Source organism: Miniopterus schreibersii (genome assembly GCF_964146895.1).
Source record: "Miniopterus schreibersii genome assembly, chromosome: 2".
In the NCBI taxonomy this organism is placed as follows: Eukaryota; Metazoa; Chordata; class Mammalia; order Chiroptera; family Miniopteridae; genus Miniopterus; species Miniopterus schreibersii.
In genome coordinates, this window is record NC_138102.1 from 147262459 (window position 1) to 147281317 (window position 18859).

At 40.1% G+C, this 18859-nt stretch overlaps 1 long non-coding RNA gene across 1 annotated transcript; it reads right to left on the minus strand.

Annotated features, from left to right (window-relative positions):
• Positions 1-249: 249 nt before the first annotated feature.
• On the minus strand, positions 250-18812 carry LOC308551553. The gene is made up of 3 exons (XR_013998051.1): positions 18565-18812; positions 2281-2369; positions 250-1590 (listed from the first exon to the last, which is right to left on the minus strand). It is a non-coding gene; the product is annotated as an uncharacterized lncRNA (long non-coding RNA).
• Between the last annotated feature and the right edge of the window lie 47 nt (positions 18813-18859).

Here is an 18859-nt window from a genome sequence, read left to right on the forward strand (position 1 = left end):
TCTTCCTCCTGCTGTTTTCTGATTATGGAGACAACATGCATAGAATTGTGTATCTGCATAACAAAGAAAGCTTGCTGCTTATTTCCTATAGCAATGCATTGATTCTGTTTGGAAATGCACACCTTTAATTACATGCTCATAAGAAATAGAGAGCTAGAATATCTGAAAAAGATATGTAGTGGCTGATCTCTTTGAAAGGTTAAGGTCAGTGGTGCATGGGCAGGCTAAATAGCCATCTCAGACAGTGAATAAAGAAAAATTGAATTTATTTAAGGAAAGGGGTAGGGGATGGAGATATCCAAAGGGAAGGGCTACACAGCACTGAGTCAAAGGGTATTGAGTCCATGATGGCAGCAAAAATATATTTGGGACAGTGATGCAAGGAGGAGCATAGAAGCAACAGCAACAGGAGAGCCCTAGCTGGTTTGGCTCAGTGATTAGAGTGTTGGCCCGCAGACTGAGGGGTCCTGGGTTTGATTCCGGCCTGTACCTCAGTTGCAGGCTCTATGCCTGTGGCCTGGGGAGGCAGGGGCACTTGTGGCAACCAGTCGATGTGTCACTCTCAAATCGATGTTTCTCTCTCTTTCTCTCTCTCCCTTCCACTCTCTCTGAGAAGCAATGGAAAAAATATCCTCAGGTGGGGATTTAAAAAAAAAGAAGTGACAGGAGAGCCTCACTGAGAAGTCAGGGAGAGAAGGGGGCCCTGGAGACACGTTCAGGTAAGCCTGGGGCGAGCTGCTGCTGCCCATTGCTCCCCTGGTTGCAAGTCTTGTGGGGTCCCCTCGGAGGGAAGAAGAGGGGTGGAGATGGCACTGGTGTGCTTCCCCAGTGGGGAGCGCGCACTAGGTCCTTTGTCCTGAGCATATTTCTTTCTTTCTTGCAGGTGGAAATCTTAGGGGAGATCTCAGGGAAGTGTCTCAATAGAACATTCATTAGCTTTCCAGGTGTTCTCAGAATTTCAGGGTTGTTGGTCTCCACTGATTATTCGGAGCCAGGGCAGGGGGTCATTAGTCAATGTAGCTGGTCCTGAGGCAGCCATGGTGCCACTTGTCTGGTTTCGCTCCTTTTCTGGGCCTGGAGCTGAAATACAGCTGAGGCCTAGATGTTCTCTCTAGGGAGGAAATGCTCAGGGGGGTCTAAACGGCATGTCCAAGCCTTATGCTAGGGGAGGATAGGTTACCCTGGGGACAGGTTCTTTTTTTCCCAAGTTTTGCCCAGTGCTAGGCTTCTGGGGCTTCCTGCCCTCGTGAGTCTCTGTACCCAAGATTTCTGTACCTGGCCCATCTAACACTTTCTTTTCCTCTAATTTTATTTTACCACATTTATTCAAATCCTGTATCTGGGAAATATAAAATACAATAAAATTCTTTGTAGGATTCAGCATCAGCCTACAGAGTAATGATACATAATTCAGAGTAACCACCCAGTCATGACTATGATAACAGAGAAAATCAATGCTGTTGGGTCAGGCATCCCTTCTGAGATATCATAAGAAGAAATGCTATATGCCTCTGAGAAACATGATAGGGAAGTTCATCTTGCAGTGAAGTCTGCCACCAATCAAGCTTCAGAATTGAAAATCAGAAGAACCTGCAATAAACAGAAAGACTCAGAGACAGGTAGATGCCCCTATTCTTTTTCACTTTAGCAAAGCTCTGCAGCATAAAAAGCAGTGAAAGCTTGGCATAGACTGTGTCTATACCACTCCACAGAAAGTGAATTATTAGGTCAACAACCAAACAGCTGGTTCAACAAGCCCTTCTCCCCGCCCCATAGTTAGTGACTTAATCAGCAGCTGTGACCTAATGTTGCCTTTTCCCCTATAATTCAGTCTTCAGCTCATGTTAACCTGGTATTGTCAATTTATGCAGCCCATCATGAAGAATTATGGAAACCCCACGGGTTTTGCTAGAGTGGTGTGATGCTGAGAGGTATTTCAAGTTGAAAGAACATATGACAAGGGAGGAAAAGGAAAGTTGTGGAAAGAAATAAAAAGTAGAGAGGTATTATGGAGATATGTGATTCTTTCAAAATATTATGGATTCATATATCTCTCTAATCTCTATTTCTCACTTCCATTAAAAATTATCAAAATATATGTAGAGTAAGGGTGATATTAAAATGTTAGGATTAAGAGAACAGAGATAAAATTAAAAAGAGAAGAAAGCTAAGGTGGGGTGGGGGTGTGGTAAGTATAGATTGCTTATAAATTAGAAAACAAATATTTGTTTAAAAGTTATTTTCCAGGAAATGGATTGAGAAAAAAAAGTCAGTACTTACTTTTATTGCTTTCTATCCACCACAAGAAATTTGATTCACTCAAACACTTAGAAGTGATCAGATGTAAATGCGTAGAAGTGAAAATTCATCTGGAAGTTTTAAAGTGCAGGAAGGAAAAAAATCAGTGTCCTTTTTTTCAGTAACACTATAAAGGTGCACTTAAGATTCTACAAACTCCTCAGAGGGGTAACCTTGGAAAATAAAACCTTCTTTCCCTTATTTTTCAAGTTGCTAAGCAAGTGCTAGCATATACCTGTTCTACAACTAACTACACATTTTCAAGTAAGGTAGGCCAAAAGTGAACATAAATTCCCCTTACTTCTGTATGTTTTTCAAAATAGCATCATCACTCATGAGATAAACTGAAAAGTGTCTCTAAATATAGTTCATGAAGCTTACCTCTCTGAAGAATAAAGCTCTGACGCTTGCATTAATGTAGCTGATATAAGTAGGTTTTATGCTTGTGGGGCATGAAAAAATAATTCACAGTCTAAGCCCGAGCTTAGACAAGATTGTGTTTTTATTTATTCGGCATTGATGCTAAGTGGAATCAATCAATATAATAAGAGTGTCCCTTCAAAAATATTCTAGGACAACTGTGTTCATACATAACATAATTTATAGTCTGAAGAATAAAAGGTGATTTTTAACTCAAAAGAATGATGTAGTTCCTTGTCAGCGAGCTCTAAAATATTTAAATCGTTTCCAGTGCCTTCAGGAGCAGTGGAAGAGTCTCTTTGTGGCTAAATTTATAAAAATCTTAAGCTCATTCCAGTCATTTAAGGATATAAATCCAAATTATGCTCCTGTCAAGTCAGGATTCCAAATGGAAATAAACAAATGTACATAATTTTTCAATCCTCCAACAAAAAGAGTATGTTCTAACTCATCCTCATTTTTCTCCCAAGAGGAATTTTTATTCACTCATTATGTCTTAAAAACATACTTACTGCCAGAAATATATTTCCCTCATCAGCTTATCCTTTCAGGTAAGGCCAATGCATCTGACACAGACCCATAAAGATGACTTTTCTGAGAGTAGATTAATAGGCACATTTTCTACTCAAATTGTTTTTCCTAACAATTTAAAACTATATGAATTTTTATTCAATCCCATCATTTATTCTTATTTTAAAAAGAGCATATTAGAACTGGTATATATATTCATTTAAAAGTTGACTTTTTGAAGACCCTTTATTGGCTCACAGGCTGCAGAATCCAGTGTGCTCCTGGACAGCCGAAAGGACTGGAGCAGCTAATACATTTCTGTGTTCTTTCACAGCTCCTGGTTTCCAAAGCACTTCAATGGGTTTTAAACTCTTCGTGGGCTTCAGGTTGTGTGAAATTTTAATTATACCATTTTGCATAAAATTAATATACATCAGACATCAGAGAATATAATGCTAGCATCACATCATAGTCTGGGCCTCAGGTAGTTTATTTTCAATGACTTCAACATATACCACTTTAATGAACCTTTAGTTTATGACAGAAAAGTCATTTTTAAAAGGTAATAATCATAATGCAGTGAATTTCAGAAGCCTACGAAATTTGGAGGATTCTGTTGCATCAAATGATGCAAGTGAAACCCTGGCATAGGATGGCTCAGTCCTTCCTTTCTTTGCAACTAGTTTCTAAATCCAGAGTTTGTTCTCCCAACTACTCTTTTATCTCAACTATCTCTTCAAATTTAGACTGCCATGGGTAGTGGGCAGGAGGTGAATGTAAGCACTAAGAGCTCTGGCCCTGGCGGGTGTGGCTCAGTGGTTAGAGAGTGGGCCTGTGCCTGGAAGGGTCCCTGGTTGGATTCCTGGCCAAGTGCACCTGCCTGGGTTGAAGGTCAATCTCAATCCAGAGCAGGAGGCAACCAATCATGTGTGTGTGTGCCTCTCTCCCCGCCTCCCTTCCACTCTCTCTAAAAATCAATGGAAAAATATCCTCCAGTGAGGATTAACAACAGAAAGGGGGGAAAAAGACGAAAAAAAGAGCGAGCTGTGGAGTGGAAAGGAGCCGAGTGACATCAGTGTAACGGAGCAGACCACACCCACTACAGTCCCCACCAGCATTTTGTCTCCCTCCCCCAGCCCCCCAAAACTGACAGCCCCAGATAACTGCTCAAAGGCCATCTGAAGTGGCGGCCTCAGATTCTGAGTTTAGAATTCTTTATAAACTGCGCACAAAATAAGTATTTAAAAAAAATTCTCATAACCACAAATACATCCTACAGTGGTGGAGGGCCTCTCAATGCACAAGAACACGCAAACGAGGCCGATGTTTCCGTTAGGCATCCCGAAATCGGACACACTGAAATCTGAAGCCATAAACATTTGAAAAGTACAACACAAATTTAGGTGGCAAACAAAACAGACGGAGAGCTTCATTCTCGCTCTCTGTCACTGCCCTCCTGCCCTTGCTCATGGCCAGCTCGCTGGTCTCCGGATTCATCACCGTCCTCTTTGTTCCAATGCTGCTGCTGGCTGACGGTGTTGTTTTGTACGCGTGCAAGTGTGGGGAAACGACGGCTGCACGGCCAGCAGTCCTTGTACCCGGCGTATGCGAGCAGACAGTCCTCTGCATTATGGCTGCGGCAGCAATTTTCACAGCCCGTTACTGTTTATGGCTTTGGGCTCTTCACCTTGTTTGCTACCTGATAGCTTGACTCCAAACGAGTGACCTACTTTTCACTCCATGATCTGCTGTCGCTGTTTCCTAGCATTTTATAGCCAGGCCGCCTCATCTGAAAACGTACCCCTGTGTATCCTTGTAACACCTCTCCTGTGTCTTCAGCAATTCGCTCTGCTTAGATTCCTCGGACAGCTGATACTTGGGTGTTCTATTGTCAGAGCTGAGGCAACTGATGCGGGTAAGAGGCAGGGAAAGATTTCCCCGGCTCCCTAAATGTCTCTCACAGCCTGTCATGAGACTTAATATTCATATTAATTAAGGCACTGGCGATCTGCATCCAAAATTAAAGTGTTAAAGGTCCCTATCAATGATACATGGAAAGGGTCACCAACAATATCACAACAGTCACTGACTAACATCCACTGTGAGCTAGCCACAGTTACATAATTGTCCTCAAAATCCAAAAACTCCTGCAAGGAGGTATTATTGCCCCCATTTACAGATGAGGAAACTGAGACTTCCAGAAGGGCTAAGTAAATTTTTCCAGGATGATATCTGGCAAGTGACAGGGCAAGATTCAAACCCAGGACTGTCTGACCCCAAAGCGTAAGGTTACCACACTGTACGTTGATAATGCAGCCAAGTGGGCTTGGTCAGTCATTCACACCTAGCACAGGAGCTGGGGCGCCTGATAAATGTTTGATGAATCCGTGAATGAGCACCTTGCTGTGAATTACTTTACCAGATTGGCTTCCAGTTACCTGACAAGTATTCTGAACAAGTGAGACCCTGAACAAGTTAGCTGTGGTAGGAGAAAGGAAAGGGACAGCCCAGGCCTGAGAGCCCTGCACCAGCAGGCCCGGGTGAGTCCCCTCCCAGAGAAGGCAGGGGAAAATCTCGAATTTGCTATAATGTCAAAAGGATGGCAGTGAGGAGAAGAGAAACAACCAGGGAAAGATAAGGCGGTATGAAAAGCAATTCTGAGCTCATACTGTGGCTCAAAGGTGACTCTGTTGCTATCACCCCTTTTTCTTCCCTTTCACCTTCTCTCATTCAACATCACACAGCTAGGCAGTCATGGAAGTGAAATCAGAACCCAGAGCTTTTCCCATTGGGAAATACAGCCTCCCGTATGCACAGACTTTAAGTTCTTAAAAGTGCAATTTACCTCACTTTGAGCTGTACTTTTCTCAAGAACATTACCCATTATCTCAAATGTATTTCTATTCCAGACCTGAGCTGTAGAACAGAAAGATCTGTATCCTTTTGAAAACTTATCCCAGCTCCTTTATAAACATCTAAGATGTGCTGTAATAATAATATACCTGAGAATGCACTGGGGACCTCTCCCCTCTGTTCTGCTTCACTGTTAATGAGCTAGAAGAGTTACATGGAAAATACCAGGGCACTGGCAATGGTTGTGTGAGGAAGAAAGGGAAGGAAGGAAGGAAGGAATGGAGAGAGGGAGGGAGGAAAAACAATCTTTAAAAACGAACAGAATCAAAGTGAAAGTGGATTGGGGCTTACTGTGTCTGGAGCCAGGGAAAGCAGACTGTGATTTAACTGGGCCTGTGCTATTTTTCTGTGAAAGAACGGTTCAGGAAGAAGCAACAGCCAGTGAGGAAGGGCCTGGAAACAAGCTTCCTTGGAAGGAAGTATGATGAACCCTGACAAGAAAGATGGATTGACGAGACCTTTATGACTGGCTGCAGCAAAGGGCTAGAGTAGGAAGAGTTAGGCTGTGATGTTATTTCAGAGAAAGGGGGGTAAAGAGTTCAGGATGTGAGAGATGAGAAGGAAAACCAGTTCAGAAAGCCTGAATGAAACACAGCACCCAACGTCACTGGGAAGGCTGGACAGAGCATTACTACGAGGGCAAATAAGATGCAGCCACTGAGGAAGGGAGTCGGGGGACTCCAAGAACAGCTCCACACTGGAGCCCAATGGAATTTGACCTGGGAACCAGAGTAGCAGACAGAAAGCTCCAGCTCATCCTAGAAGCAACTGGTTTACTAAGATGGATCACGGCTGCCAAGTGTAAAGGCTAGTTAGTGATAAATCGGGAGACTGAAAGCAGAAGTTCGTGGAAGAGTCTGGTTAACTTGTGAAACCTTTGCCACCCTAATAAGTGAAAATCACAAAAGTAAGAGTTTGCCATTTCTCTCATTGGCATATCGATATATCCTTCACTTTCCTCTTACTGTAGTTAGTCCAAGGTGCACATTACTCGTATTAAAATGCACCACACTGCAGTGAGGAAAGACAAAGGAAAGGTGGGACAAGCTCCCATGCTCCTGAGCATTCCGTGGTCCCATCCTACTCAGTTCTCCAACAAGCTGGACGCTCCACTGACAGCAGGTCAAACACAACTGACATGAAACATCAGAGAAAAATTGTTCACAAGAGTTTCTCTTTCAGGAGCTGTCTCTGAGAACTCATTTAAGAGGGAACAGATAAAACAACGCTCAGTCCGAGGCTGTAGGTCACAAAGGATAGGGTTGCAACCAGAACTGTAAGATTACATCATACATCCAGAGAGGGACTGTTAATGTGTGTTCATAATGCTATTCGGCAGGGCTAGTCAGGAAGTAGACTCCTAAATATTTTTAAGATGGTGAAGACTTTTGGAATTCCTATATAACATTGGGCTGAGTCAAATATTCAGAAAAATGTTGAAATTTTTAACATGTCTTAAAATGTTTCAATTACTCTAGAAGTGAATTCCATTAAACTTTAAAATTCTTTTAAAGAATAAATAAATGTATATTTTGAAAGATCTACAATATTTCTAAATCAGATAAAGAATGCACATTTATCTGCTTTTGTACAAAGGAATATTTTTAGGTGCAGGTCGATTTGTTTCTCTTATTTAGCAACGTTATAAAAAAAAATTTTGCCTCTGTCTATCTTGTTACATGCAGGGAATACAGAACATCAACTAGCTGTTATTTCGCCTATAAAACAATATGTGTCCCTTGCTGTCTAAATTCTCACTAATTGCTATCCAAAACCCCCAAACCACATGGATTTGGATCACACAGCCCTCATTTTACAAACCTGCTGTCCAAGTTCTTTCTCTATGAACTTAAGGGACTGCATAATGAGAAGTATTTATACATAACAGTTTTGGTGACGCAAAATGTCTCCCTTACGAAATACACTTGGCTGGTAGTAGCAGAGACTGGAAATAACAGTGACTTAAATACGATAGAAATGATTTTGCTCAAATGCAAAGGCAGTCTAGAGGCGGGCATGCCAGGTCTGATATGGGAGAGACACAGTCGACATGGATCCAGGTTCCTTTCTGTCCTTCTTTTCTACCTGCCTAACTGTGGCTTTGATCCTCAGGGTTGCCTCAGGTCCATGACAACAGCTGAAACTCCAGTCATCACATCTTCATTCCAGGATAGGAGGAAGTGGAAAATAAAAGAGGGTCCTTGCCAGCTATCTAGCCTTGTTTTAAAGAGCCTTTCAAGAGACTTACCGAACAACTTCTCCATCTCATTGGCTATAACGTAATCACATGGCCACACCTAGCTGCAAGAGAGGCAGAAATGCAAACTTTTATCTGTGCAACTTGCACAGATAAAATCTGAGTTTTCTTGTTAAGAAATAAGGATACTGTGTAGTACCTGTCAGTCTCACCAAATGCTCTTATTAAAGCAGTAAAAATACATTATAATCCAATATAATTATTTTAATGACTGTGAACAATCCCTTTCATGGGATTTATTCCCATCATTAACATATAAAATGTAAGAGTTAATTGCCTTATTGACACATCCCTAAATAGAGGTCACTGACTAATCGAGCCTTCCCCTAAAAACTTCCCACACAGAATCCTCATTTCCTTTACTCATCTGCTGGCTGGACAGAGAGGGCTCTGAGAGCTTAAAGGAGGGTGGAGACACAGTAGGGGGGAAGCCTGGATCTATGAAGGACCACACGGAGCAGAGTTTCCTGGCCAACCGGCACTGGATGGTGATATAAGCAAAAAGAAAAAGTGCACTTGTTAAGCCTCTGAGATTTGTTTGGGCGTCATTTGTTTCGGCAGTTAGCCTGTCCTAACCCTTATTTTACCCAGCTTCCTTCATTGTCCTAACTAGACAGTTGGTGCAAATTACAGAGTAATAATCCACCATTACTGAAGGTGGAAGACTTCCTAACATTTCCTTACTCACAAAAGATGGTAACTATCAAAACTTTCTCTTCAAATTTTCTTCAGATTATCATTAAAAATTTTGCTCAGGATCTACATTCAGCCATTTCCAGCATCAAGCTTGATTTTTTTTAAAAGTTATATTCATGGAGGCAAATTTCTTATTATGAATTTGAGATTTATTTGAAAGTTTTGTTCAAACTCACTATTTGATGTATTTTCAAAATACCTGTGTAAATTTATTTTTCTTCTCGTGATTATATAATATACAGAAATATAATAAATATTTTCATCAAACCACACACACACACATCCACACACAAAAGCATAATAGATACATCGAAGCTTTGGTATAAAGTCTTTGTTATGCAGCTGTATAAATAGCAGTAAAAGATTAATCCAATTTGAATCCCAAGCGTGAGACTAGTTTTCAAGCATCTCGAAAGGGTGGTTTAGGATAGGGGTGAAGAGGCTTTAACTCTCCCATAGCCTCCCTCATCTCCAGCCCCACCCCCAATTAGTTGATATCAATGATTTTCTCAAATTTACTATACATAGACACACACACATACACAAACACACACACACAATCTCCTGCTCTGTAAGCTCAGCTTCACAGTCCCCCTTGCTCTGTTTTCCAACCAGATTGCAGATTCTAGCCCTAAATTTCTATAATATGGAAACAAATCTCAGAGGCTTATTTATGGGAGAGTCTGTTGTGACTACCAAAATACCTAAAGGACATAGAAGATTATCCCCACGGAGGACCAGTATTAGAGGCTTTTCAATGCATGCTAATTAAATGTTAGAGAAGCTTTTTAAGTGTTAATTAGCATCACTAGAAAAGACATAGAAACAAGCAGAAAGCATTATATTTTCAAAGTGGTTCTAAATTTTCCCATTCGCCATAAAATCCATCCCACCCACAAGAAGACATTAAGAGATACTGAGAAGGAGATTCAACATGCTGTTGCTAAGGCACTTCTCCAAACCAGCATGAAAATCCCACTATAAATAATACATTAAAAAGCAGCTTGCTTTGTGCTTTCCTGCATTTTGATTCCAATATGCATCCTTACATTATCAGCAACTCTTCTGAACAAAAATGTCCCGTTTCTTTCATTTGCAAGTGAATATCACCTATTAAGATTACTTCAGCCCAGATTTCACTCAGGGGAGAATAATAAAGAGATATTATTTGCTTGAACTAATCTTTAATCCAAACTCATTGTTCTGTTTCCTTGGTGACTCATTCAAGCACCGCTGAGCAATTTTGTGAGGTGTTTATTACAGACTGTTTGCGGATTATAATTACATGCCTATAAAAAGTGATTTCATGTTTGATCTTCATTTTTTATGAGCAAGAGTTATTTTTCTTATTTGACACTAGGAAATATTGAAGAAAACAGAAGTTAACAGCGATATTTTGACAAACCAACTTTGGATCATTGCTTTTGATGCTTTGGAAATTCAGCCTAACTTTATATGTTCTTTTTTTTAATGACATATTATGTTGAAACATACAGTACGTTTCAAGCACACTGTATTATGTTGGACTTAATTCTTACCTGCAGATACGAAGCCTAATATACATTGGGCAACTAATCTGTGTCAAAAGCTTTAGAAATTCGTATCACTAGATTTCCATGGCAACCATGAGACATTGGTATTGGCATAAGAGAAAACTGAGGCTCAGAGAGGTTAAAAAGTCTTGTTCATGGTCATACAGCTTCTACATGGCCTTTTCTTCTACAACAGGGTTTCTTTTGCAGAAAAGCCTATAGCAAATAGTGCAGCTCTTTATAAATAATTGTCTCAGCAAATAAAGGGAAGATGATTCACTTCCATCAAAAGCTATGAATTCAGAGGCAAGAGGAATGAATGATTCCCTATAGTTTTATGTGTACATGCATTAATGTTGTACACATTATACTCTCTTCCAGGCATAAAAACTTTGTGGAGGATGTGAGTTTTTAAATGTCATTATTTAACAATTGATCAGACAGAAGATCTAGGTCAGAAGTCCTTAAACTACCAGTTCATAGGAAAAATCAGACCTGTAGACATGGGTCTTTTTCATGTTTTTTTCACTCACTGTTTTTAAATAAATTTAAATAGAAATTTTACATAAAATCTCAATTTATGAGTTCACTTGAAACTCAGAGTATTGTTTACCCTGGGCCTGAATTTCCATGGAGTGTCAGTCAGTTGGAGTTGAATAGAAGCTCCCTTTAGATTGAGCCTGTGCATCATCTGGGTGGCACAGCCTCCATCTGTCAGATTCATTCATTCATTCATGTTATTTAACTACCCTCTGTATGCATTTGAGCTTGTGACTTCTAACTTAGGTTCTAAGCACCAGCTGCAAATTGTAAAAAGTAGGAATTCTGAACCTGTTTTCCAAACCTAAGATCCACCTCCCTTCCTTTGGTAACTGCCTTTCATTCACAGGGCTGGGTAAATCAGCCAGCTTGGCCAAGGATGATTTGACAGCTGAGACGAGCAGAGTCAATCATACAGTCTCCTAGGAATTTGAAACTTGTACTTAGAAACAACTATTTAATATCTGCCTGTAGCCAGAACTGTGACTGTCATTTTGAGGAGTGGAGGGTGGCCATATTCGGCAGAGAGATCCCATTTGGAGAGAGAGAGAAAGAGGGAGAAGTGGAGATGAAGCCAGGCCCTTGGGATCCATGAGATTCTCCTGTATCTTTAGAATATATCCTGTTAGTTGCATACATTGTCTTAAGGTGGTTTCTGACTCTTACAAACATATGTCCTATCCTTGAAACTTGCTGAATTACCCTCTCTATGCCTCAATTTCCAAATCTCTGGAAGTTCAAAAATAAAACCTGATAATATTTCATTCAACCTGTCAGATAGGGTTATGTTGCTGCTCAAATAAGTCTGTATATATTCTTTGAAACCTATAAACCATTATACAAATCTAAAGTACTATTATTATGATAGTTCTAACAAATGTTTAATGACTGGAGACATAATAGATAAGTAAAAGAGGGAAAATATTTGTGGCTAGAGCAGAGGATTCATACATATAAATAATCGGAAATAAGAACACATACACTGATAAAGTCAATAGTAAGGTGCGACTGTTAAATCAGTTAATTTTTTAAAGAAATGGGTAGGGGTAGAGTATGCAGTTTTTATAACTGTCTGAGCAGTCGCTGCTACAAAAAATAATTACCATAAGAATAAAGTTTTTTATTTAAAAAAAAAAATCTTACGATGCAGATTTTTCAAAAGAAATTCAGTTTAATTGCATAAACTAATTGGAACTGTTTCCAAATACTTGTTTTACTGAGTGAATATATAATCTTTTTTAAAAAATTTATCTTTATTGATTTCAGAGAGAGGAAGGGAGTGGGAGAGAGAGAGATAGAAGCATCAATGATGAGAGATTTGTCATTGATTGGCTGCCTCCTGCAGGCCCCCACCAGGGATAGAGCCCACAACCAGGGCATGTGCCCTGATTGGGAATCGAACCGTGATCTCCTGGATCCTAGGTCGATGTTCAGCTGCTGAGCCACGCCCAGCCAGGCTATAAAATCATTTAAATCACCAAAGAATCATACAATTTGATAACTTGAAAAAGCATTCTTGGAAAACTGTTCAGTGCCCTTGTTTCATAGTTCCACCGAGGATAAGTAACTTAGCAACATTCATTTCCACATGCAAAAATGAAAATCAGTATGACTTTTTAAAGTCCAGGAATGTTTCTAGAACACTGTGATCACGACTATACCTCCAACTTAAGAACACAATGCAATGAATGAAAGAACAGATGAACGAGTACTAAATACATCTGAGATGCAAAAAAGAACAAGATAAAGTCCCTGATATCAAGTGCTACATAGTCTAATAGGAAGACCAGGACAAATTCACATACATCTGGACTACAGCAAGGGGTAAGGGAGGTGCTACAACAGACACACAAAATGCTGTAGGCATCTGAAGAAACAAGGCTTCATACCTAAGCGAGAGAGAGACGAAAGGCTTCATGCAAATTGATATGGCTCCAAGGAATGGGTTAAATTGAAGAGCAGAGACAGCAGAAAAAATGCTGGGGTGTAGAGGGAGGGGAGTGAGGAGCTGCCTTCCAGATCAGGAAAAAGAGCAGGAAACAGACAATGCAGTGTAGTTTTTAGGGGTGGCTGTGTCAGTATGACTGGTGCACAGGGCACAACTGGAAAAGACATTGTAGAGGGCCCTGGGTGCCCAGCTGAGGAGCTTGAATGATATTCTGCAGGCAGTGGTGAGGCACTAAGAGTCGGTATACATGGGACTGACCAGTCAAAAGATCATTTCAGGAAATGAACTTGACAACTGAGTGAAAATAACATCAGGCATGGTAAGAAGAGGAGGGCAATGAGGCACAAAGTAGGGAACCCAAAGAAGGATCTTGCTTTCAAAAGCAAAACCAGCTGAGTTCATAAGATTTAGAAAATAACTGGATGTGAGGATTTGAAAGAGGCATAAGTGAGGGACTGGGTAAATGGAATAATTTATTTAACATTAATTGCCTACTCTGTCTAATGCTTCATTGAACTTTGCCAAGTAATTGGCAGGAGTGATTTATTGAATAGATTGAATATGGCAGAGATGGGGCTCACAGTTCCAAAACTGAGCATCTTAATTATGATCTGTGCTACTTTTACGTCTCATGCCAGTGATGTGGCTAATACAAGCAAGTCCTCCCAAGTCTGGAAGCAGCTGGATGGCAGATTAAAAGGATCTACTTTTAAGTGATTATATCATATAAAGCAGGGGTGGGGAACCTCCAGCCCTTGGGCTGTATTTGGTCTGTCCCTGCCAAGGCAACTGCAGGTGGGACTGGAAATTCAATAAATTCAATTAAATGTTTTACCAAAAATAGCAGGCTAATTTTTAAGTTGATAGTCTGTATGGCCTGTGAATGATGTTATAAATATCCAAATGGCCCTTGGCAGAAAAAAGGTTCCCCATCCCTGAATAAAGAAACACTGAGGTCTGCAGTAGTGCCAATTTGCTAAAGACATATGAATTCATCTTTTACATGTGTTGACAAAGCAAGGTAAAGAAGACAGAGGAGTTAAAGGGTATTAGTCAGGATTCTCTGGGGAAACAGGATCAACAGGATCTGTATATATATTGAAAGAAATATTTATTTTAAAGAATTGGAGCACACAGTTTGGAGACATGATGAGTCCAAAATCTGATGCGGCAAACCCTTTTTTCCAAATAAGGTAACATTCACAGGTTCCAGGATTAGATTGTGGACCTAGCTTTTGGAGGGAAATTCAGGGAAGAGTTGCATTTCAAGTTCAAAGGCAATCTGCTAGCAGAATTCCTTCTCACTTTGGGGAAGTCAGTTGTTGGTCTAATAATTTGATGAGGCCCATCCACATTATGGAGGACAATCTGCTTTAGTCAGAGTCTGCCAATTTAAATGTTAGTCTCATCCTAAAACACCCTCACAGTAATATCCAGGATAATGTTTGACAATAATACTCTGGGCACTATGGCCCAGCCAAGTGAAGAAGAAGATCAGTTTAGTGCAGTGTTAAAGAAAAAGGAGCATGTCCAGAAGCAGCATTGATAAAAATTATCAAAAGCCTCATACATCCGTGGTGGGTTGAATGGTAATCCTCCAAAAGATCATGTCCACATCCTAATCCCTGGAACCTGTGATTGTTACCTTATTTGGAAAAAGGGTCTTTGCAGATGCAATTAAATTAAGGATATTGAAATGAAGACATCATCCTGGATTATCTAGGTGGGTCCTAAATCCAATGACAAGTGTCCTTAAGAGGAGAGGCAAGGGGAGATTTAAGACAGAAGAGGAGGAGGCAATGTGACCATAGGGGCACAGACTGGGGTGATGCGGCTGCAATCAAAGCATGACAGCCACCAGAGTCTGGAAGAGGCAAGGAAAGATTCTCCCCTAGAGCATCCAGGGGATGGCAGCTGAACAGAAACCTTGATTTTGGGCTTCTGGCCTCTAGAACTGTGAGAATAAATTTCTGTTGTTTTAAGCCACCCAGTTGGTGTTAATTTGTTACAACAGCCATAGGAAACTTATAAACATCTGAGGATAAATACAATTGATTTTTCTATGAAGAAGGAAGACATTAGTCACATTCAAGGATAATAGTTTCAATAGAGTGGGGTGGAGAAAACCATATGCAAAGGCTGTAAGGCAGAGAGGTTCCCAAACTTTCTCCATTTATGGGGACTATTATATCTCAGTAATTTTTTTCACAGTGTTCCTAGGTCAAAAGAAATACAATTCCATTTATCAAGTAGTCAGTTCCAAACAACTTAATCAGTATTTATTACTAGCAACTTAGTAGCTGTTTGAAAAGGTAATAGATATAAATTCAAGGAAAATATTTGACTGCTTTTAAATAATCACAATTATATACTAATGGGATGCATACACCTATTACACACTACACAACTTTTTAAACTTGGGAATTAGATTGACACCTGCACCACTATCATTTCCTGTTCCACATTGATTTTTACCCCATAGTTGCTTTTTATCATAGCAATCACTGAAAATCCAGCTTTGTAAAAATATGATGGTATGGAAAGGAATGTAGAGCCATCTAATACTGAAACAGTAAACTATCTGAAGCTAGTATTTTGTGTGGTGTCAAAAAGACACCAAGTATCATGATGTTTCCTTTAAAAATTTGCAATATTCCCCAGGCAGTCCCATGAGTTCACTGAGGCTGGAGTACCTGGGCATACAGTTTAGGAAGCATGGATTTAAGGAGTAAGAGGTGAGAAAGTACATCTGGAACATGTAGATGATATTTACAAAATATTTAGTAGAAACTTAGAGAAGGAAAGCCATAAGATATTCAGAAAATTAGCAAAAATATTCTAAAGAGAAAGAGAAAAGCAAAAAAATTAGAAAAGATATACTGGACTACATAAAAATTTTAAAAAACCCTCTGTGCATCAAGGAAATGATCAACGGAATAAAAAGAAAACCTATAGAATGGGAGAAAATATTTGCAAACCATGTATCTGAAAAGGGGTCAATATTTAGAATATATAAATAACCCCTACAACTCAACATCAAAAAAACAAACCACCTGATATGCAAAGGACTTGAATAGTTTCTCCAAAAAAGATATACGAATGGTCAAAAAATATATGAAAAGATGCTCAACATCACTAATCATTAGGGAACTGTAAATCAAAACTGCAATAAGAAACCACCTCACACCCATTAGGCTGGTTACTATAAATACAAACCAAAAAACAAACCAGAAAATAGTGTTGACTAGGATGTGGAGAAACTGGAACTCTTGTGCACTGTTGGAAGAAATGTAAAATGGTGTGGCCACTAAGGAATAGTGGATGGTGATTCCTCAAAAACATTAAAAAGAGAATTACCATATCATCTAGCAATTCCACCTCTGGGTATATGACCCAAAGAATTGAAAGCAGGGACTCGAACAGATTATTAGTTCACCCGTGTTCATAGCAGCATTATTCATAATAGCCAAAAGGTGAGAGGAAACCAAGTGCCCATCAGTGGATGAAAGGATAAACAAAATGTGGTATATATATACAATGGAATATTATTTAGCCTTAGAAAGGACAGAAATTCTGACACATGCTATAACATGGATGAACCTTGAGGACTTTATGCTAGGTGAAAAAAACAAGTCACACACACAAAAAAACCCAAAACTGTACGATTCCACTTAGATGAGGTACCAAAAGTAGTCAAATTCATAAAGCCAGAAAGTAGAATGTTGTTTGTTAAGGGCTGGGTAATGGGTGTAAATGGGGAGTTATTTAATGGATACAGTTTCAGTTTTGCAAGATGAAAAGAGTTGCACAAGAAGGTAAATGCGTTTCACACCACTTAAGTGCACACTTTTAAAAGGGTAAGATAATACATTTTAAGTTACATATATTTTACCACAACATTTTTTAAGCTTAGGGGAAAAATATGATTGGGATCAAATTTAAGATGTAAGAGAGATTAAAGAAGCAGGATAAAATACATGCATTGTTAGTAAAATAGGCATCATGAGCACTCTATATACCCAAAAAACCATTTCTCCCAAGTTAGTACAGAGCCAAACTTTAACCCAATCTAAAATAAACATTATACATAATAAATTTGTAAGACTTAAGTGTATTGTCGATATTAACCATAAACATTTCATAAAACAACATCCTATGAAAGCATCAAGAATCCATTTTTTACACATATACAGAATACAGTAAAATAGAGGAAATTATTTAACTATATGTAGAAATGTTGATGGACAGTAAAAAAGATCATTTTGGTCATGCTCTTTATAGTTTAGCAAATATTTTCCACTGCTCAGATTCCCTCTTTTGCTCAGAGGGACTTCTGCCATTTTAAAAACAATGCACCCAACAAGGTCCAAGCAGCTTTTTTCAGCCAAACAAGCGTCCTGACAGAAAAAAAGCGCTTTCCTAAGGATACCAGAGCGATCCCACCCACCGTAACGGAACTTTCCCCCCTTGTCAGGGCTGAGGCTACAGTGGTCCTTTTTAAGCATGAATATGAGAGAGCTATTTTTTTCTCATCAGTACTTTTGAGCAATGCCAACTCCCTTAAGCAATTTTCCCTAGTCACCAGGACATGGATCAATCAAAAAAATGTAAATGAACTGTACAATTTTCTCTGCTCAACAATGCAACCAAAACTAGCAAATCTGGGTGAACTGTTGTGTCAGGAAGAAGAATTTGGTTAGAATGACGCCCCCTCCCCAACACACACACACACACACACACACACACACAAACTTATCAAATCCAAACAAGTCATAAAACTCTGAATAAATTTTCCTTATTCTGCAACCTGAGGATCTGTTGCAGAAACAGAGTTTACATAACAAGAAACAGAACCCAGCAACCATGTTTGCTGTGATCCTTGTAAAGAAAAACAATGCCTGCCTGCTAGTTAACAACTAATTAAAAATATATTGTATTTGAAGAGTGATTTAATTTGCCTGTATATTACTGGTCTGAACAAAGATAAGCAGATTGCAATTCTGTATATTTGTCAGTTCAAAGCCCTAGATATAGAAGACCCAGCTTTCTACCTAGAAAACTGTGACCTAGGATGGCAGAACAGTACCAAAATAATTACTAAAATTACCCTTAAAAAGGGAAACACAGGTTCATAAAATTTAAAAATATTATCTGCTGTTACCTTGCAAATTTATCAAGTAAATACTAAATAATTCCTTGACTAAGCAATAAATGGGCCCATCTTAAGCAGGGTATTGCAGCCTGCAGCGGTGGCACTGGCGGAGCAGCGAAGTCGGCTAATATTCCCTCTCAGGGGCTGTCTCCTTTTGGAAGGAAGAGAAAGGAAAACTCGGTCTCTAAGTGAGCCCAACTGAAAAAGAGAAAGTTAATTTAAAAGGGTGTGAAAAACTGATGGGAGACCGCCTATAAGTATATTAATTCTTAGTTTCAAAAAAGGGTTGGGCGGCGACCTTTCGCGCTGACGTGCTCCGCTCACGGGAGGAGCGCGGCGAGAAGGGCACCGTGCACGTCTTTAGAGCTGAAAACGTAGGCTCCCCACGACGGTCGCTCCCGTCTGGAGCATCTCGTCGCCGAGCCAGCCGACGCGGCGCGGGCAGGGCGGCTGGACGCAGGGCCGCCCAGCGGGCTCCGCGGGGGTTCGCGCCGGCGGAGGGGGCGAAGCGCCGCCAGCGCCCAGGGCAGAGACCCCGCGCGCCCCGCCGGCCGGGGGCGGGGCCGCGGGTCTGCCGCCCGGGCTCCCGGCGC